Here is a 22,858-nt window from a genome sequence, read left to right on the forward strand (position 1 = left end):
CCAAGGTGTTCCCTACTCAAATCACTTCATCTTCCAAATTTGGAGTTTGGCTGCAGGAAATTGAAATCAAGGGCTCTTCAGTTATTTGTCAATGTATTTGTAAAGTTGGTCTTGCTATTGCTAATAGCTTCAGCATAAAGAAACACCATCTTGTTTGGAGGAAAATGGAACATAAGCCCGCTGCTGGTGAGTGCACTACTTCCTTTGAGAATATGCACTAAAGGGCAAAATTAGTGAAATGGTTCTATTGATTGTACAGGAGAGGATTTCTCTTTAATGATTCAAGAGTTGGATAAAGGCTCTGTTCATTGTTGTTTCTCTTGGATTCTTTGCTGTGTTGTAATGTTTAAAACCTATCCTCTCTTTAATGATTCAAGAGTTGGATAAAGGCTCTGTTCATTGTTGTTTCTCTTGGATTCTTTGCTGTGTTGTAATGTTTAAAACCTATCTTTATTGTTTTTTGTTTTGTACAAGGGTCTCCTTTAAAAATTCATGCTTAATAAAAAATTTTTACCAAGCAAGGCTGGCCTTCGTAACAGTTTGGTTGACCATATTACCTCTCACTGCCACATATTCTACTATTATCTTTCTTTCGTTAGATATCGTGTTTGAAAATCAGTTTTTCAGTATTGGCTTTACATAGAAATTATTCTTTTGTGTATAGTCTTGGCTCTTCATATGTAGTTTAATGTCCATGCCATATTCTATTATAGGCTTCTTGAAAAACTATTTTATCCTGACAAGAGAGACTTTGCCAAGTTTGATGAACTTATTTGCTGCCTTGTTTGGATTGATTAAGAAGTAGAAAGTTGCTTTCTTGTACACCCTAAGAATTTTAAACCATCCATGCATATGTGACATGATCACGAGCATGCCATATGTTAAACACAAGTACAATAGAGCCTCCATAGTTTGACTGGACTTGAAAAACCTTGGAGGAAGACCATTGTCATTCACAAAAAGAATAAGAGAGCTTAGTTTGAAAAACTTCACCAAGTTTGATGAACTTAATTTCTGCTCTATCTGGATTGATTAAAAAAGTAGAAAAGTCAAGTCAGAAAAGCAATTGACATTTGTATTTCTAATTTACTATTTAGCATTCATTCCACCACTTCATAAGCTGAGAATATCTAACAGATCAACTGGTTCCATTATGCACTCTGTTTTTATTTGAGTTGTTATCACTGAGATCTGCACTCCCTGAAGAAAACTAGCTGCTAAAGAGAATCTGTCCTGTCATCACAAACCATTGAGCTAGGCAGGGACAACAGGCTTTGAATGTCTTTTACTCCACTCTTCAATCCATGATGGATACCAAGCCTATCAATTCAACTTCCTTGCATCTGCAGACAAATGGATAGGTAGAATTGATCAACTGTGTGATTTTTTAGCTCTTCAGGATGCTCCATTTAAGGCATTCATGCATACAGTACAAGAGCATGCCACACATTGAATACAACTAAAACAGAGACCTGGAGACAACTGCATATAAGTGTGTTTAAAGCTACAATCGCTGGCCATAATTGTTTTGCTAGGATTTGACCTTGGTGAAAGATAATCCTCATGCATATGAAGAATCAGAGAAAACAGAAAAGTTAATCAAACAGATGAGGAGCTCATAGGTATATGTCATTTTGCAATACGAGTGCCAAATACAAGCAATGCCATGCCTGGCATAGGTTAACATAGCACTATCAAGTCAGTCTCAATCACAAACATCTTAGAAATGGCGTGTTAAATCTTCATACCTCTTCTCATAGATTTCTACTCTTTTGCGTTTAAATCATTTTCAATGAAGCTCTCCTTACATTGCATTATCATCTTTGTTTATTGTCCTTTGCTTCACCTTTTTGTCTATCACCTAGTTTCAATAGAAATTTCGTTCTGAATTGCAGCATAATCCTTGGTTGTAACTTATTTTCCTTTGCCTCTGTTAATTTCATTTATATATCACTTGGAATTTTTGCAATTTAGTGCACTGTCCATGGGATTGTCAGTCAAAATCCACACCTTTAAGCTTTGATCAATATGTGCAAGGTTGATTAGTGCGCTTTAGCTACTCTAGCATTTGTAGTATAGGCTGAAAGCCTAAGAATATGAGTTTTGTTATGAAGCTTTTTATTAAAAGTTTCTTGCAGGAGTTTGCCAATTTTGTCAAATCTTATTTGCTAGAGCTTGTTACCCTCTTTCTATCCATCAAAGCGTAAAACCTCATCAAATGAGAGCAAGCCTAGAGAGAAGTTCAAAAGCACTTTACTCTGTCTCTAGAAGTGTTAATGTTACTTTGTATGGGGAAGTTTTCAATCTGTGTGGTCAGGCTCAAATCGTGCAAATGTTAGAGGTGTTAGCAACAACAAAGATCAAATCATGTATATAAAACTTAAATACACAAAAAATCCTCACAACATCTAATAGAGCCTAAACAAGTGCACTGTGAAGGCTTCTTTGATTTGATCCCTTTTGGAGATGTAGGTGTGCTCTCTCTGAAGATACGAATACTTAATCCCTAACTGGTTCTTGATAAATGAATGAAAAATGCAAAATGAAAGCTAATGTAAAGATTTGAATAGCTCAAGAACTAGTCTCAAGCTCCTCAACAATGCATATGATTCAAAGATTAAACACTAGTATGATAATGCTAGATAAGCTAAGATTGTTTCATTTCAACCAATATGATAATGTGATCTTAGAAGTAAACTAAGAACAAGACTTCTATACAAAATACTAAAAATGCTTAAGAAATTTCAGTGCTAAACTAGCATGATAATAATGCAATTCTAATTGATGGATTTGCTCTTGGCAAGGGCTCTATTAATAGATTTTTGGGAGAGGTTGAGGGTTTGGATGAGGGGGCACCCATGTGGCCTTTACATAGGAGCCAAATGGAAGACACATAGGCTAGAGGGGATGGCCATGCAAAGAAGTCAGCTTGAGAAAAGATGGGCATTTAAGGTTTGAATGGCTCAAGGTTGCTCACACATGTCAACAACTTTAGGGAAATGTGTGGGGTATAAAGATGTAAGAGGTGTAACAAGAATTTAAGGAAGCCAGTGACTTCCTTGGGTTGAGTTGCTCACGCAGGGGAGCAACCAACTAGGCACTAATAGCATTGGAATCACTGTTTTAGGGGGCCTAATATGGATCAGTCCAAAAAGGTAGGCTTAGTGGGTGGCGCGATGGGCGCAAACTAGGTTTTAGGTAGGGACTATTTAAAAGGGGATTTGGAAGGCGGGGGGGGGGGGGGGCGGGGGAGGGGGGCGGGGCAGGGACATGTATTACATTCAATTTAATACATTAGAGAGGGAGGTATATAAATTAGATTTAAATACTTTAGAAAATGAACTTTGATTTAATTAAATAAATTTACTTAAACAAGTAGATGAATATAACACAAATTATTAATTAATCAAAATTGACTATTATGCTATAGAAATTATTTATTAATAAGGTCAATTTGGATGTCTACAGTTACTTATGATCACGTAAAAATTGACTACAAAGAGATTCTGAATTTGGTTGAGACTTTTCAGAAAAGATGAGCTGAAGCTGAAAGGCTTTGGACCTGATTTTTTCAGCAACTATTTTTTTCAGACCAATTGTCATGCCAGGAGTCACAGACTTCCTTTTTTTTCAAAATTTCGATTGTTTCTCATAATGATCAGTTCATCTCAACTTGTATTTATTCAGGTCTTTGGTTCTCAGCTAGGTACATTCAGAACCCTCTGGAATATCTTGTTTTAAATTCCCCATTTGTTCTGTGTAATTTTTGCTTTTAATGTTTGGTCTGCTCTGTCAAATGTTTCCAAATTGTTTTAAGTCCTTATACATGTTGGGACACAACTCTGGCTGAGATCCAGTTTATTCTTTTGTCTTCTCCCCTTTCCACATTAATCCCACATAGGCTTTATCATAGACAAAATTTTGAGGAGTTACAAGGATCCTACATCAGATGATGGGGCATATATCGCTTATGTTGTAAGTAATCTATTAAAAGAATTTATCACACTCGGGGTCTAGTCCTTTTGTTAAACTTTTATAGCCTTTGATTAACAATCTCTCTCTCTCTCTGAACTTTTGTAGACAGGTAATGATCTCTAAACTCCATTTAAAATTCCTTATAATTCTTTGATCCTGTAGTGGTATCAACTCAATTACCAGAAATTTCGAAGCATCTGTTCCACAAGTTTTATATGTTTAGATCCTGATCAAATACACTAATATTATGACTTTATGTTCAGAAAAAGTTATAATTGTGGTTCTTGCAACTTGAATTGCTTATGTTTGGTAAAAAAGATAATTTCAATTTTCTTAATACCAAATTCTTATGAACATCATGATAATGATATATAGAACTTAAATTGAGCTATTCAATGGGAGGATGCTTTCTAATTGGGTTGTATCATAAGTGAGACAATTTTATATGCAGATTCAATCTTGAATCCATTTATTGAAGTGTAGATTTGAAGCATAATTTCTTGAAATGTGCCACTACTAGGGGAATTGGGAATTATTGTTTCATTTTTTTTGGAATAATTATCACATTCTAACATCAAGATGTCTTTTAGTTATAGTCAATTTGATAGATTCTGTGTAGGGCACATTCATGAACAACATTTACTTTATTATTTATTTAATATTGTACAAAATTACTTGTTGAAAGCAATGTAACTAGATTTTTTATTTCATTGAACCGAGATTCATCTTATAAAAGGATCTTTACTCCATACATTTTTACTTTTTAATATTTGGAATTGAAGTATAGAGTGAAGTTCTGATCTAGTAATGTGAAGATTCTGGATATCTATTGGTATTTGGCAATTTGTGACTTCTGATCTAGTCATGTGATCTGTGGGCCACTACAAATTGCCAGAGTGTGATCCATCTTATTTAGACTTGATTTTACCATCGGTTTATGTTGCACGAGATGTCTGAAATTGACTGCTGGTCATTATGTGAAATTAAATGTTTAATTTCAGTCAATACAAATGGGCAGTCGAGTACTCGGTTCATTCTTTTCTTTGAAGCTTTGGGCTTTTGTTTCTAATTTCTTTTACTAAATGTATGTGGCAGTCTTCTGAGAAGCACCTTTTTTTGGGCTTGGTTATTCACACACCATTACTGCTACAAATGCATCTTTTTCTGATTTGTAGTGTCTGCATATTTATTTGTATTGACGTGACTTTTGATCTAGTCATGTGAGTTAGTTCTAGTTTTCAGAGGCTGTGGCCCGCTTTAAAATTCAAGTGTTTGTTCATCTCATTGAAACTAGATTTTGAGGTGATTTCTGTTACATAAGATATCTGTGAGATTGACTGCAATTCATTTTTAGTTTCAGTCAATCTGAGTGGACGCTTTAGTGCTTGGTACATTCTTTTATTTGAAGACTGGGGCTTTTGTTTCTATTTTATTTTACTAATTATATACAACAGTCTTAAGAGAAGTGCATTTATTTGGATTTTAGTATTCAACCAATCATAACAATATAAGTGCATGTCCATTGTACAGAAATTTGAAGTGAAATTGTGATGCTTACAAAAATGCATGCAAGGAGAAAAGGTAGTAAGCGGCGTTGTCAGATGCATTTGTAATTGTGAATTTTAATGGAGATTGATCCTAAATATCTAATTTGCAAATATCTTAGCAAGTTTCTTTCACGATTCTAGTGATTATACATTTTTATTCTTGATATTATGTGTATTAACATGTCTTTGGAGATCATGCCACACAATGATGGCAAAGTCTCAATACATCTAGAGATTTGAAGTCTGTCCAAAGTCTGTCCATATATTTGATTCTCCAAATGTGTGCGTAGTTAGATTTTTTGATTATTATTTTTTGTTGAAAATTAATTGATTTTTGACTAGTTGCCCAAAACGTAAAGACAAACACTATCAACAGTTCAAGAATTCACTATTGCATTAGTAATCTTTCTTTGCGTTTGAAAGGGGCAGCTTTTTCAAATAACGTAATTAGATTTTCTGAGTATGCTGTTAACCTTAAAAGAGAAAAAGGAAAACTAACATTTGTACATAGCAATGCCATGAATGGAATTGTAGGTAAATAAATGGAAATCCACCAACATTTTTGCAGACAAACTAATAGACCAATGGATGGAGGAATAATTTTGATTTAAAAATTTACTAATCCCCAGAAGACAAGAATGGTGCTAAGACGAGTATTATGTCCACAAAGGGAAATGGCATAAAAATAATTACACAACTCATAGAATTGAAACAAATATTTAAACAAGAGATTCAATTTCATATATATAAAAGACAAATGAACTCTTTTAAGAAAAAAAAAAGAGCTCTTTGAGTCCTTGCTTCTACGGAAACAAATTGGACGTAATATTTAAAATTATGGTTTTGAAAGGAGAAGTTATAAACTTTAGCAAATTTAATTTAGATTTTTAATTAATATTTTTAATTTTAGTTTTATAGAATAATGTGGCGACTAACCATTGTCTAAAAATATACAACTTAATGTAATGCATTGTAAAATTAGGAGATTTGAATTAATAGATTCTTAACTAATAAATTTATTTTTTAAAGACTTTTTAAGAAATCTAATGAACTTGTGACAAATATGCAAAAGATAAAGTTGTAATTATTTTATAAATCTAATGAACTTGTAACAAATATGCAAAAGATAAAGTTGTAATTAATAATGAATTTGTCACAAATATGGAAAAGATAGAGTTGTAATTAATGAATTCATTAATGCATGTTAGAAAATATTGTATTTTTTGAAGTGGAAAAATAAAATAAACCCGACCAAAAATGCAACGGACCAATTAGAAAAAGGCAATAAATCAATATAAATTAATTTAAAAATATAAAGTTTGTTGAACTTTAGAACTTAGTATTTTATTTGAGTTGCACAAATTAGCAGGGTAAACAAAAACATTAGTACCCGGCCTATATATAGACAGGGACTAATAAATAAATTGTATTCTCTCTCCTGCATCAAAGTACAATGGGGATCCGAAAAAATCAGCCCCCCTCAATAGCATCTTGAATAAATACTAATAGCATTCAACTAGCTACCAATGTTATGTAACTAGCTATTTTAAAAGAATAAATTTTAAAATAGTCTTTTGAATTTAATAGTTTAAAAGAAATGTACTTTTTGAAATGTAAAGTATAGCATTTATTATCCATCTACTCTTGTGTCAGCCACTAATACATTCTATGCAACATGGGTAATTTCAATCATTTTGCTAACTTTTTCAGCCTCATAAACATGTTCTCAAACTTTCTCAAATCGCTAGTATTCACTTTCTTCGTGCTTCACTCTTCTTTTTCTTTGTTGTAACTCTACTTTCCGACATAATTATCTACCTCTCTCAAGCTTCATCTCGATTTCTTTTACTTTTGGAAGAAAAGTTCTTTGTGAAGACTTCATGAACTTCCGCGAATTTTATCAACACTTTGAATGGCCTCTCTCTGAAACATTTGTTAGCAAAACTTTCTCAATTACTAACAAAGTTAGCAAAACTTAGCCAATTATCTACTATAAGAAAAACTTTGAAAAGTGTAGACAACACGCAAGCAATCTAAAAATTATTTTTGTTGGATATAAATAAAATTTTAGAATCATGACAAAAATGGGTAACAAGCTTCAAGTTTCAATGGGCTACTCAAAGAACAATGCTTTTCATCCTCACTTTGGCTTACACCTGAGACACTCTTGCAAAAGAGAATTTCAATCACTTTTAATTAAAAAAGAATAGGTGAGGATTCATAGCTAATCTACATAGTACATCAACTTGGTTTGAAATCTCAATGCCCAATGAATTATAATCACACATTATGTATATGTCTATGTCTATATACATGGACACATTATCTCTCTTGCTTATATAAGAAAAAATGTGTATAGAAACCCACTCCTCTACACTCCATGGAGAATCTTGAAACAATATCAATTTTTCTTACACAACCTTAGAGACTTTGGCCTTAGTTATTTCTAGTTATCCAATGGTGACTTAATTTTTTTGTTGTAATTTCCATACAAGAGGTTGCCATGAGTCTTGGCAACAATGTATTTGACAATAGATATTTTCTTAGGCATCATATCATTGATTAGGTCCGTGGAGCCTGTTTTTATGCTCTAAGATCCATGGAAAGAGGAATATGCACCACTAAAATAGCCCACTAGCATTCATGCAGAAGTGGAAGAAAATAATAGATTTGTATGTTAATTTTGAAAGAATTGATATGAAGTTGTCAAGAAAGTCTCCATAGTTTGTAAAGTTGACTTATAAAAAAATATAAAACAGAAATACTAGTCTAAAATGAAAGATTTGGTGAAGATATGTTCCTTTAAAAAATAAAGATTTCCCTTCGTGGCATTCTTTTATCAGCTTCATAACACTTTCTAAATGAAAAAGAGAAAGCCCACTTTATTTTGATAATATAATGAAATTTATTACTCTGAGTATTTTCTAAGTTAATTTTTTCCCGAGTGATTATATTTTATAATTTGACTCAATTTCAAAGTAATTTATTATTTAGATTTGTGGATTAAGATATATAATAAATTTAAATATAATAGTTATACTTATTAGTGTGTTTTTATGCTTTAATGTAATATGCATTAAAAATATATAAGTGATTATAAACTTAAAATTTAACTTATGTTAGGCTCAGCAGTGAGCTTTTTGCTTTTCGCTCATGACTTTGACAAGCGCTTGTTGGTAGGTATGTTGCCTCTTTGGCTCCTCTAGGAAGTTGCATTCCATCCTCCTGGTCTGGTGCACTAAATATAAGACCATGACTCAATTTGAGAGAAATAACTATTTCTTTTCTTTGATGGGCGATCGTCCAGCTTCAACGAAGAGGAAATATACCTTGAATAATTTTCTTGATAATATGATCAAAGATTCAATGAATTTCAATGCTAAAAGGAGAAGGGTCGAGAGGGATGATGCCCATTATGGTAAATTTGGAAACTCTAATGGCCTCTCTACAAATGGTCGAATTTGGGTTCTTCCCATAAGTTCATCCATGAAAGTGACGGGAGAAAATGCTATATCCCTTTGGCCCCATCCAGGCAACATAAGGGCTTTCCCTCGGTTCCTCCTTTTCCATAGAAGGCCCTGATTCAATCAGTTCCTCCCCCAAAAAAGGAGGAGGGTATTAGGGTTAATCTCCCTAGGGTTCCAAGAAATTCACTTGCAAATGAACTTCAAACCCTAATCTTCAACGACATCTATAATAATGGGCTATGGGAATGTTGCCAATCAAATGACCTTTTCACCAAATGGTGTGATATGGATCCCTCTAGAACCCTTGCTCAGGATTAGAACCCTTGCTCAGGATTGGCTTGAAACCACTTTCGAGAATTGGGTAAGAATCTCTACTGTTAAAAATAATGTTCTTTTCCTAGATTGCTCTACGATTGAATTAAGGAAAAAATATTGTATGGAGATCCAATTTTTTTGAAAGGTTATAATCTAAAAATCATATATGGGAACCTAATTTTGATTCGGCTTCTTTTAATAATATTAAAGTTATGAAACGGGTTATGTTTAGAGATATCCCAGTAGAATTATTGCAGAGCGATATTCTTAGTCATATTGGAAACTCTTTGGGATTTTTTAGAGGTTTAGAGGATGATTTTGTCTCCTCTAACAATGTTTAACTTTTGATTCAAATGGAATTCTCAAAAGTCAATATTAAACACTTAAGGATAATAACGAATAATTCTTTATACTATCTAGAACTAGAGATTTTCACTGGTAAGATCTTTGATAATATCATATGGCAGCCTCAACCATGCAAAAAATGTAATAAATCAAAAGATTCTAAATCTCTGAATACATCTAGGGTGTTTATTTCCAAGCATGATCTTGAAATTTCCTTTAATCCCAAGGGTGGAGGTTTTATTATTTTAAATAGAGCATCCCCTCTTGCAGAATGTAATGCCTCACTCGGGAACCCAAAAGAAATAAACTTAATATGTTACAAAGTTTACTGAACTATTTTAAAAAAAGTTTAAACAACATCAAAGTATCAATAATGCGGAAGCAATATATACATACACATCAAGAACACATAATCAATTACAAATATAGTTTCAATTCCTCAAGGATTCCTTCACGTTGAGTCACATTTAAGAAAGTTTTATTAATAAGTTTAAGTCTCAATTACAATGTCCATAATCATAAAATGAATAAACACATGCATAGTCATATAAGAAAATGCATAAGTACAACTAATAATTTGAAAGCACATATAATAAATAACATCCATTGCACATGTCATAGGGTATGTGAAAATAGATACAAGTACATCAATATACAATACAATATCCCGTAGGATATCAAAACACATGATACATAGATACATCAAATGAATAGAAGTTTTCAAGATAAGAGGAAGAATGATAATGGTACCACTGTATCAAGGAGCATCCAACATCTGTCAATCTGAGTGGAACCCAAATGGTAAGAATACATTAACTCTCGACCACATGGTCACCTAATCAGGCTTCCACTCCCATCATGTAGGATAGATAATGTATAATCCACACAGAGATAATCAAATCATAAAATAATCCTAGGCAAGGAATCTTGATAGCCAAAACTACCTCAAAGGTAACACAAACTACTCAAGAAGAAGAGATAATCAAAATCAAACACCACATACCAAGTCAACATGCAAATTCCAAGACCAAAAATATACAACCACCTCAAAATCAATGTCAAGTGTCACAAGCACAATGACCAACAGATAACAATTGTCATCAATAAAAGTAAACTACCAATTGCTAACTCCAACAATAAAAATACCACCAATGAATAACTAATCATTCATTAATAAAAGTCAACTGTCAACAATAAATGACATTCAATCAATAAGTAACAATTCACAATAAATACACCATCAAAAGTAATATCCAACAAGTACACCACTAGAGGCAAATATAAAAAAACCATGAAGGAACCTCAGGCTACATACTATGGAGTGTCATCACATGAGCCAATTCTAGAGTTACCCTGGTAGTCTCTCAAGACCTTGATCCCCTAGTGACTCTATGTAGAACTAGAATACCCTCTCATGATGATGAGGAAACTAGTCATACCTCTCAAGGTATCATCTCTATCTTGTCCTTAGTCTGTACAAGCACTCAAGGCATGGACGAGGAAAAATCTCTAACTTATCTTTTTAATGTATCTCAAGGAAAAGGGCTAGGCAAGATATTTTAATTACTATGTTATCACTTGTTACACAACTTATAATGAGTTACCCTGGCAGCCACTTTGGGCCCCAACCCTCATTGCAAGCCACTCCCATAGACATGCACCTAAACTACCATCCCAAAAATCGCAAACCACAATAGTGTCCCATACGACAAAAAGTAATATTGATCGAAATTGGTTCCTTAACAGGCAACCCAAAAAATAACATTCACTAGTACATTTGACCCCATTTTTGACCCAAGTTGGTTGAAATTTGGACCAACCAATTTGTCGAAGTTTTTCCCATCAAAATTTTGACCATCTTATTGGTTGGTCAAAATTTTGACCAATACATTGGTCAAAAATATCCCAGAGTCGTAGCCCAGTCTACACTAGGCGTTGGTCAAATTTTTGACTAATGCTTGGTCAAAAACTACAGACACTGGTCAAAATTCTTGACCAATACCTGGTAGAAAACTTTTAGGTAGTGGTTGAAATTTTGACCAATGCCTAGTAGACAATTTTTAGGTATTGGTCAAAATTTTGACCAATGCCTGGTAGAAAAAATTTGGGTATTGGTCAAAATTTCGACCACTGTCTGGTAGAAACCTTTTAGGTATTGGCCAAAATTTTGACCAATGCTCGGTCGAAAACTAGTAGCTGATGGTCAAAATTTTGACCAATGCCTAGTAGAGAACTTTTGGGTTTGGGTCAAAATTTTGACCAATTCTTGGTAGAAAATTTTCAGGTATTGGTCAAAAATTTGACCAATGTTTGGTCAATATTTTTTGAGGCATTCTATAAAATAGTTCACATGTCTTGCCTATGATTTGACATTTTGCATGCATCCTACACTCTCTCATCCTGACGATGGATTACAAAGAGTGATATGAAACGATGATGCTAAAAAACACACACAATCAAATCCAAAACAAACTTGCATTACAAATGGATTGTGGAAATCTGATATTTTTAATTTTGCATGCATGTCTACTAGGAAAATCACAATTATATATCTTTAAGTTGTGATTGTCTTGGTAGACATACATGCAAAATTAACAATATTAGATTTCCACAATCCATTTGTAATGCAAGTTCGTTTTGGATTTGATTGTGTGTGTTTTTTAGCATCATTATTTGAAATTACTCTCTGTAGTCCATCATCAGGATGAGAGAGTGCATGATGTATGCAAAATGTCAAATCATAGGCAAGACATGTGAATTGTTTTATAGAATGCCTCAAAGAAGCTAAGAATATTGAAATACTTACAAGGGACTATTCTGTTGCTCTAAATATTATAGGCTTTTTTGTCTTCCAATCATAAGGATATTTATGTTTGTACACTTCTTCCATGATAAGACATGAGTGTTCATCTAAGATCTTGACAATTGTCACATTTAAGTCATGGGCCCCTCCTCAACTTTCACGCTTTTGGGTAGGTACAAGTACCTTCCTAAGTATCAAGGCATGTTAGACATTGTTGGTTATAATTTTTTTCATTAACAATAAATGTTATCACTTTTAGCTATATTCAAGATACTCAGGTACTACTAGGAACATCCTTTATAACTACAGACTGCCTACATACCCTATATCTCTAGAATTCGTGTTCACAGCAAATGTCAACTCATATTTAGTGCACATGTTTAAAAACTTTTGGATGTTTTGATTAAAAGGAAAATACATGTTGAAACAGATTTGGATCTTGGGTTTTTTTTTGCCCAATTAGTAGATTTTAGAGAGGAGGAGAAAAAGAGAGAGTTTGGCAAATTAATAAATTGCATGAATGGGAAGCAATACAAGAAGGAGATACCAACAATCAAAGAACAAACCTAGATCTATATACATGTTACATGTTTTTAGACTGGCAAGAAACACTCTATACATATCTAGGGATGGTCAAAAAATGATTATCGCAAATCAATACTAACTTACAAGAATCCTCCAAGAGGAAGGCTACAAGTACATAGTTCAATTGAATTCCTAAAAAAATAGTTCAATTGAATCCTCCTCCTGGAGGAAGGCTACAAAAAATACATAGTTCCATTGAATGGTCTATGAATACCATCAAGATCAGCATTTTGAACAATCCATGGCTGTTGTAAAAGCTTGTGTAAAGGCAACCTCTTTGAGGAATCTTTCTACAGTAGTTGTGTAACCATGATAAAGTGTTACCATGATAACCAATAATTTATATAAGTAGTGAGACAAACATATCTAACAAAATTGTCTTCAAAATATCAAGGCAACATATACTAACTTGAGATATTAGATCTTTAGCTGTAGCATGAACAAGTGGCTTTAAAGGAAATTTCAAATCCAGTTTCATGATCCTGCATAAAAAAGCTAGCCATGGTCAAATCCATGCTTGAAATAAGAAAATATAAGAACCCTTCAAATATAAGGCTTGAATACACACACACACACACACACACACACACACACACACACACACAAAGAACTAAAACATAGTATGGCTTCTCAGACCTTTTGTAAGTGTATGAATTCTCCTTTGCTTCAAAAGGAGGAACCCTATAAAGAAACTCATAACACAAGATCCCCAAACTCCATATGTCTACCCTAGAATCATGCTCCCTATTTTCCACTAGAATAGACATTTGCAAATATGTAAATAATCTAGAAGGTGGCAATGAAGAGAAAAGTAAATATTACACACTAACATACCCATTTGAGGAGGTAAGTAATCCAAGGTTCCACACATTGTTTGCCTTCTATCAAAAGTGTGCATAGACCAACAAACCCTAACAAGTGAATTTGTTAATAATGTAATGATCAGAAAGACATCCTTGCAAGTTTAAACTGAGTATCATTATAAATATATTCATCCTTGGCACTTACTTGTATGCCAATTAACAAGTTCTATGGCTTGATATCCTAGTGTATGACATGCTTTTCATGGCAATATATCAAAGCTTTTGAAAGAGACACAATGTACTGTACAAAAAAAGTCAATAGTTTCTAGACTAAAAATGAAAAGTAGATTATTATAAGCCATTTCAAATTGTACTTACAGTAGTTGACCGCCTTTCACTGAAGCATTTACAATGTTGGAGCTCTTTGTAGAACTCACCTTTTGTAGCATATTCAAGAATAAGATAGACCCTACTCTGAATAAATTGATGAATCAAAGAATCAATTAAAGAAATACCAGGGAAGGCTTTGATGAAAAGTAAATGTCACCCAAAAGATTAGAACATTACAAGATATGCACCTGATCATAAAAGTATCCAAACAATCGAAGTATATTTGGATGGTGGAAATGACTCTAAATTTCAACCTCCCTATGCAATTGGTGCTCTACCTGTGACTGCTAGAGCTAGTTCTTGAATAGAACTTTTAAAGCTACAACAAATTTATTCTATTCACACAAGTGAAAATAGCTAGTGAATAATTAAGTGATATTCCTTCACAAAAAAAAATTATGCCATTCAGAATCTTACTTCTCTTACCATATGATAAATGGGAATCATGCATTAAACTTACTGTGTCCCTTGGTTGTAAATGGGAATCTCACTATTTATGATAAAAGAAAATATAAGAAACATTTTTTATGGATACAAGAGAGCAAATATAACTCCATGGCTGGGATTAAGCTACAGGGATGTTAGTGTCACGCTGTGAAGCACCCCTCAGGCATATTTCTAGAAGCATTTTTTTTTAGCAAACAAACTGGGATCCAAGCTACAAGGATATCACTGTGGATTGAGGGTTATGTGTTAGCCTAGGCCCCATTTTGATAAGATGGCCATGATTAGCTCATTAGAAAAATATAAAGCCACTGAGGCTGAGGCTAGGTTTGAAACTCAGTTTATGTTGATTTCAACATGGGTATGGAATTGAGTTTCAGTTATGTGATAGCCTATACCGATTAAGATGGCCATGATCAACTTTTTAGGTAGAATCTTAAACCAATGAGCCTACTCGATTTCAAAGCAACATTCCCCACAAAATCACAAAAACATTAAAAGACGTTGGCCAATTTTACCATTGGATTTGGGATTTGCATAATGTAGTTCAAATAATCAAATGTCAAGACAAAAATGCATTGACAATAACTGAAAACTAAAAGTGAGCTAAAAATTTGACTATGGTTGAATCAATGAATTCTACGAAGAGATTCAAACTTTCACTAACACTGCAATTTCACCCATAGAAATAACTTGTTAGATAAAATCTAAAACCAATGATGCCATGTTTAAAACTCCATGTGATTTGCCTTTTCTTCTGTCAATGTCTATTTGGGCGGGGATTGAATTATGTGTTAGCCCAAGCCCCTCATACTGATAAGATAGCCATGATCAAAAGATTCCAGATGAAACAACATGCTTTACCTTACAGACCTAAGGAGTGCACATCTAAGTATCGTAGAAAAGCCTGCATATCATCAATGAGCATAAGTACTAGTACCACACATAGATATGAACACCTGAAAAAACTTGATTTTGTAAAATACACCAACAATCCAGGACCAGGTTGTATGTCAGAAATAAAATCTGTTTTAACCCACATAAGGAACAAACTAAGTACTATTTCACTGATCAACCATCTGACTACAAAATCACGAGAGATCGCAACACTGCCAGTTAACGCATACCATTTCCAACATAAAATTATAGTGTCGAGGCATGTTTAAATTGTAAACCCTCCTAAACCATAAAGAAATAGAAACAAGAAATAGAAAACAAGAAACAAAACACCCAAACATTAAAATTTCTTCATATCTTAGCCGCCACAAGCTATTTGTAGATAGAATTTTAACTTTCATCTTCGGTTGGGCAAGATAATATTGGCATAAACAATAGATAGATGTGAAGACCAATACATGGATCTATTTGCATTGTGTACTTGTTACAACAGAGATCATAAATAGATGTAAGCAATTATATTTACATAATATAATTGTTAACATTAGTGGATTGCTGCACAACCCTGTTTGCATTGTGATACTTGATACAACATAGATCATTTGTGAAGTATCTGACATCACAGATAGTTGAAAGCACTGTTACATGAATATCTTATGTTTCAACTAAGAGTTTATTTGTAGACTGAGTGCACAAGCATATTCTTTACAATGCATGGTGTTCTTCAACTATTATATTTTGAAATGAATGTGCCAAAATTTGGTGTTAAATACATTTTTATATTCATATCATCTTTTGTAATGTGCTGTTTAAGTTCCTGTCATAGAACTATATGCAAGAGACTATTAGCATTTAACTTGTTATTGAAAATTACTTTTCTAACAAATTATATATAAGATATTTGTCCCATTTCAAAGTTTTTTGACTTAATTTATAGTCTCTGAGCTGACCAAGGCTACTCAACCATACTCTTGAGCCAAGTCTCACCAAATCTTGGAGAGTACCCAGTTAAGTCCTACTCCAAAACTTTTGAGTCTTAGGCTTGCTCTGAGCCTTGAGATTGGACAATTCTGATACCTGAACATAACAGCCCTAGTGATTGAAATTTCAAATCTTGAGAGTTAAGGGTCATATGATATGAGTAAGATTTGAATTATATGACAAATTGATAGTCAAATTGGATTTTTATGCTCTCTAAATGATTTGATTTCATTTTGTGCTTAATTTTAGGGTTTTTGTTTTGTTGATTTAGTGCTGAGTTTTTATATCAATTCTATGTTGTGTCCTAAGTTTGAGTCAAAAATTTGGAATGCCAATCAAGTCTGAGTCCACATCTTCGAACTATGCCTTCTTGTGCATTTCAGATAATTTACATATTTGATACTGAACAAAGATCTACTGATTTTTACCTCAAAATTTGTGATTCAATCATGACTATGTGATGAGACAATTTTACATATAGGTTCCAGTAAAAATACTTGAGACAAATTGATGGAACCAAATTTCTTCATGCATTGACAATAAGGTGACTTAATGAAGAGAAGATGAATATTATCATTATGTTTCATAAAAAGACAACTAGTCAACAAACTTCCAATTGTTTTCAAGACAAGAATTATAAGAAATAGAAGTTCTAAATAATGCATTTTGCTTTAACTAACAAGCTATGAAAGTCACATTTCTTTGAAATGAAGACAATAATGGAGGAATGAATTTGCACAAAGCAGATATGGGAATCATATTTAAATTGGAAATAAAACACATTTCAAGCTTACGAATAAGGGATGTGCCTTCAACATTGTTATCATTTTTTCTAATATCCTGATTCTCTGCTGTCAAAATTGATGAGGGAGTTTTAACATCTACATCGTTTTGATCCAACTATGACCTTGATAACAATGTCTTGTTTTTAGCCCAGAAATGTAGTATGCATCACAACAACTCTTGCTGTTACAGAACACTGGGTTATTGCTTCCTGATGTATACAACCCTACTAGGAACATAACTGGTTTTACCAAATAGTTGATCAAGCCTATTTATTTATTATATTTATTTTTAATTTATACATTTGAAGAATGGCTAAGAGATTATTTCCTAAAATCTTAGAAGAATACCATGTTGCTCATTGATGAGGGTAGAATTAAATTGAAATATTTAATAAGCTACCAATTAAGTCTAAATACTATGGGGAAGTTCAATGAATTGAGAGCAATGAGAAAAACATCCCAATTGTTTAAAATTTTTATAAATTCAAGAAGGAAGTAAATGCTGATTTTTTAAAATAAGAAACATAAAAAGAAGTGTACTCTTATAAAACCTATATTTCAGGAAGCATCCCTGTATTATATGCAAAAACAAGATTTGCTGCAGTGCCAATTGAGCTAAAAAATTGGTTGCCTTTGTGCCATGAATCTTGTAATCCCTTGTCAGGCTATTGATACCTAAATATCAAGAGTAACAAAATATTCTTATAGATAATCCAAAGAGCCAATGATTCATATAGATAATCTAAATAAAACTACCATAATTCACCTCAAGAGTTTTCTTATTTCTTAAGGCACCTTAGAACATAAGCTTATACACCAACATTGACTTATTACAAAAGAAAGTATAAAGAATTTGAATCAAATGGAACACTTGGTATCCACTTGATTATTTTTTTTTATAGCTCTATCATGATTTTTTGTCCTTTTTGGTAGTCATTCTGGTTATGGGAAATTTTGTTTGCCAAATACTTGGACCACTTATTGTTTCCACATAAAAGACCACATAAACAAATACAATTAAAAAACAACTACTCAACTAAATCGGATTTCAAGCCCTATAAACTACAACTCACTAAGATTAGCAACTTACTAGTCAATCAGTCACTTATTATCCTAGACTTCTAACTAGTAATTGGGGATTTTAAGCTTATTAAGACCACAACAAGTCAGTTGGACTTGTGTTCTCAAAAAAAGAAAACCTTTAGAAACAAAGAAAAATGGAATGCAACTAAAAATAGCTCTGAAGGGAGAGAGAATCCAAATGAGCAAGGTCAAAAGAGTAGACACAAATGAATAGACACCTAAAATAGAAGAAAGAAGGATATTGTGTACAAGGGAAAGAGGGGGGCTCTAGATTAGATAGTTTTTAGCTAGAAAAAAACTACACTGACTGTTTATGTAAAGTCCACTCCCAAAATGAATAGTCGACAAGCAGTTGTGCAAGATCAATCCATTAAATTGTGTTCTTGTTTATATGAAAATGACTTAGGGAAAGTTGAATCTAGCTCAGAAATGTTACGATTTAAGATGCATACCTACTTATTCGATGATATTCCTTTTGATCACCACGAAAATATGTGCCTCTTTTAATTAGAAGCTAAGCATAGTCCACAACAACACACTAGTTTCCCCAATTCGAAGAAACAACCTAAACAACAAATAATGAAAGAACTATCAAATTAAGATCTTAACTTCTTATTACTCAAAAATTTAAGTCTAAAAGCTCAAAAAATCCCTAAAATAACTAAATCAATCGCCCAAATTAATGATTCAAAGGTTTGGCGAAGGAATTGTACTTGTTGTAGAATGATTTCAACTCGACTCATCTTGACTTGAAATAGGTGATGAAGATTGAGTTGAACTCTTACAATTTTCTTTCTTGCTACTATTTTTTACCTGTTGAAACTTTTTCTTATGATGGGTTCTCCAAAAATTCTTGATTGTATTGTCTGTCCTGCCTAATAAACTTTCTACTATTCGAGACCACCTGAGCTTTGAGAAAGAGATGTATAAAATCATCTAGTAATTTTATTAGAGGTCAAAATTAAGATTTATTATTATTATTATTAATAAAATTCAAATAGACTAGAATCCAAGACCTTTTGTATAAGAAACTCTCAAATTAAGATTGTATTATAGACTAAAATGTAACTCTTAAATGTTATACATTAAAAAAATAAATTAAATTTGAAAAAAAAATTAATAAACATAAGAAAAAATTTTGAAACAATTACCAACAATTTTAATGAGTTAAGTTAATACCCGTTTCCCCATTGAGCATGAAGGTCAAGAATCAAACATTCTTCCTCTGGAGTTATATTGGTGTGGTTCAAATCAGGGCAAAGATAGTTAAGCCATCTTAGTCTACAACTCCTCCCACTTATGTTTAGGTCCGCCTCATTCTCTAAGAGATTAGATAAGAAAAATTCAAAGGGATATAGAAGAAATTTAAACAAAGATAGAAAAAAAATTTCTTCAATATCATGCAACTCCATGCAAATAAGGAGCTCCTAGTTTTATCCTTATACATTAATGCCATAGGACATGGGAGGAATTACAATAATACTCAAAGAGATATAGATAGATAAGATTATGGCTTCACTTTACGTACCTAAAGCTTTGGCTAGAAATTCCCAACTCCCTTCACCATGGAGAGTGATATAAGAAATGAGATGAATGTCCTCCTCAAAATTCTAGGGTCCTCTCTTTCTTTCATCTTTCATCAACCCACCACCACTTCTGTTGGCCATTATATTATGATTTTCTACATATTTCACCAAATTAAAATTCATCTTTGTAGTTGATAAAGTTAAAATGAAAATATTAAATAAAAAAAATTATATATAAAATTAATATCTATATCCATCTATCAACAACCAAAAAAATGCATGATTAAAAGATTAAATTGTGCACAACATTCATATTTTAAAAGCAAATCATTTGCTGGAAAACAAAGTTGATGTAATGTATATTAGTTTCTGCATTTTTTTCTCTATGTTTATTTTTCATCCAGTCACACTCTATGATTTGTCATCACTATGATTTTTAAATTCATTCTAATGATGGATTACATGGTGTGATAAAAAAAAAGTTTATGCAAAGAAAATGTCTACAATTTAATCTTTCAAAGTTCTATCATAATATACTTGCTCTACTGTATGGTATGTCTGTGGAGAATTATGTATTGAGTAGGGTTGGAGCCCCAAACAATGCAGACTTGTTGCTAGAGTTGTTTGAGTTGGTACTCATGTAAGATTGTGTAAGTTCATACTTGTAGTGTATAAGAGCTAGAGTTCTCAAAGAGAGGGGTTGTCGCTCCTTAGGGTTGAAGCCCTTAAAAGTTGTAATTGGATTGAAGATTTGTGAGATTGGATTAGGGCAGTCGATCGTAGTAGCTATTATCATCATTGTTTTCTCCCTCATTGGGTTTCCACATCACATTATTGCATTTTGTACTTATTGATTTCATAGTGTAATTTTCTATTGTTATGGTTAGTGCTCTAGAGTACAAAACTGATTAAAGTGAAGAAGCTTGAATTTGATTATAAAGTTTATTCACTACTAATTAACCCTCCTCCGTAAGCCCCCCCCACCACCCCCACCACCCCCCCAATACTCTTAGTAGTGAGCACTATACACCAATGAAAGTGATGTTGAGTCGCTTATGACATGGATGATAATTTTGGTTTATAGCCTTACCATAGCATTATACCTTCTTTACAAAATTAGAGCTAGGAATCCTTCAATAACCCATTGCTTGAGATGGAAGTTGAGCAGTCATACCATTATATGAGATAGGTGGAATATCACTTGGTTCTGGCATTGCACTTAAAAGAGAATACATGGTATTAGCTTGGATAGATGACTCCGGCCACAGGTTGAAACATGATTGCAAACTTGAGGGTGATACCATTAGTTACTCTCCAAGGACACCACCACTTGTGATATATGCAAATGAAGAGGTAGACTAAGAGTGTATCACGCTTAGAAATGTAGTTTCTTCATGTGATGCATTGGTCTTGGGGATCAATCTTGGCTGGGTGTCAATGTTGGGATTTCTCAACAAGAAGTAATGGAACTAGTTGGGATTCATTGGAGTGACCTTGGAAGATATAAGGATGAAATTTTCAGATGTTTAGGTGTTATTCACCATTTTACTAGTCACTTTGTGTCCCCGTTTCATCTAGAGATTGATTGGGACAAGATTCTCAATAAGGATTGGAGCATTGATCAAATTGGTACACTTGAGATTGCTGCTTGGCAATCCTTGGTGAAGGAAGTCTCATTTCTTTAATTGTGAACTTATTGGTTTCTTATTGGTTTGTTGCAAACCAGCCACACCACTCTATGGTTTTCCCTAATCCTAGAGAGTTGGAAAGTTCTTCTTGGCCAAGGCAGGGAGAGTTCATAGTCTCAGACTCGTGCAAGCTTCTTCTAGCCACTTATGAGGAAATCTAGACTGAGGCATTACTCAAAATTCATGATAAGACTATAGGCCACTCCTATGCTTCAAATAGAGTGTTTAAATTGGTGATATTAGAATGTATTTCACAAATTCATGTTATGGACAACACTAGTCCTAGATCATTTTAGACATACCACATGTAAAGTGTCCATTTTATGTTAGTTTGAGCTTCACTTGATTTCAAGAATACTATAATATTCTCTACTTAACAAGGCCAACCGCGTGAAGGTGGAAGCTCATTTGGCCTCACCCCCCTTCCCCTAACATCAATCTAAATTATCCATTATCATCTAGTTATATACTTCATTCATTCATTTATGAACTATAACATTTAATCAATACAATCACATAACATTCATTAATATGATATAAAATTCATTAATACACAATACTAATCAAGACTTGATTAACACATAACAATATTCATTAACATAAAAAAAAATTCAGTATTAATATGCATCATTCATAGATAATTACTTAAAAAAAAGTTCTTTCATTATCCAACAAGGTATCAAAGAGCATTTTAAAAACATCATTTCTTCTTTTTGTTTTTCTTAGCTTTGTTAAGAAAAGCACTCATAGGAGCATCCATATCTGCGTCATTCTCCTCCTCTTCTGGTATGTGTAATGTCAAATTACGATGACTCCTTCTCTTTGGAGGAGTAGGAGGCTACTGCACTAAAGGGGGCTCTGTTGCAAGAACTAGTAAATGGGATAAATTGGCATACTCTTTTTCTTTTTTTAATTGTTACAAGTTTGTAATTAAGTACTAGTACAACATAACATGCATTTTTCCTACCTAACAATGCCACATCATTTACATTAACATTTTCATCCATTGCCATGTCAGTATGTTGAACACTTGGAATATGCTCCACTCCTTCAGCATGATGTTCAACATGCTCTAAAAAATTCAAAAAAAGGATACACGTCAAATTGAAATTGAAGATGTTAAATTGTATTCATAATTGCATAATTAATTTCCAATAGCAGATTAATACCTCCACCACTATAATGCACATCATGGCCTTTGTCATGAGCAAGTTTTGTGGTAGG

At 33.1% G+C, this 22,858-nt stretch overlaps 1 pseudogene; it reads right to left on the reverse strand.

The window, feature by feature from the left end:
* Positions 1-1,113: 1,113 nt before the first annotated feature.
* LOC149556982 (serine/threonine-protein kinase Aurora-2-like) overlaps positions 1,114-22,858 on the reverse strand; it is a 46,199-nt pseudogene continuing 24,454 nt past the window's right edge.

This window comes from Cupressus sempervirens, chromosome 5, assembly GCF_028749045.1.
Source record: "Cupressus sempervirens isolate cs-2001-9-10 chromosome 5, ASM2874904v1, whole genome shotgun sequence".
Classification (NCBI taxonomy): domain Eukaryota; kingdom Viridiplantae; phylum Streptophyta; class Pinopsida; order Cupressales; family Cupressaceae; genus Cupressus; species Cupressus sempervirens.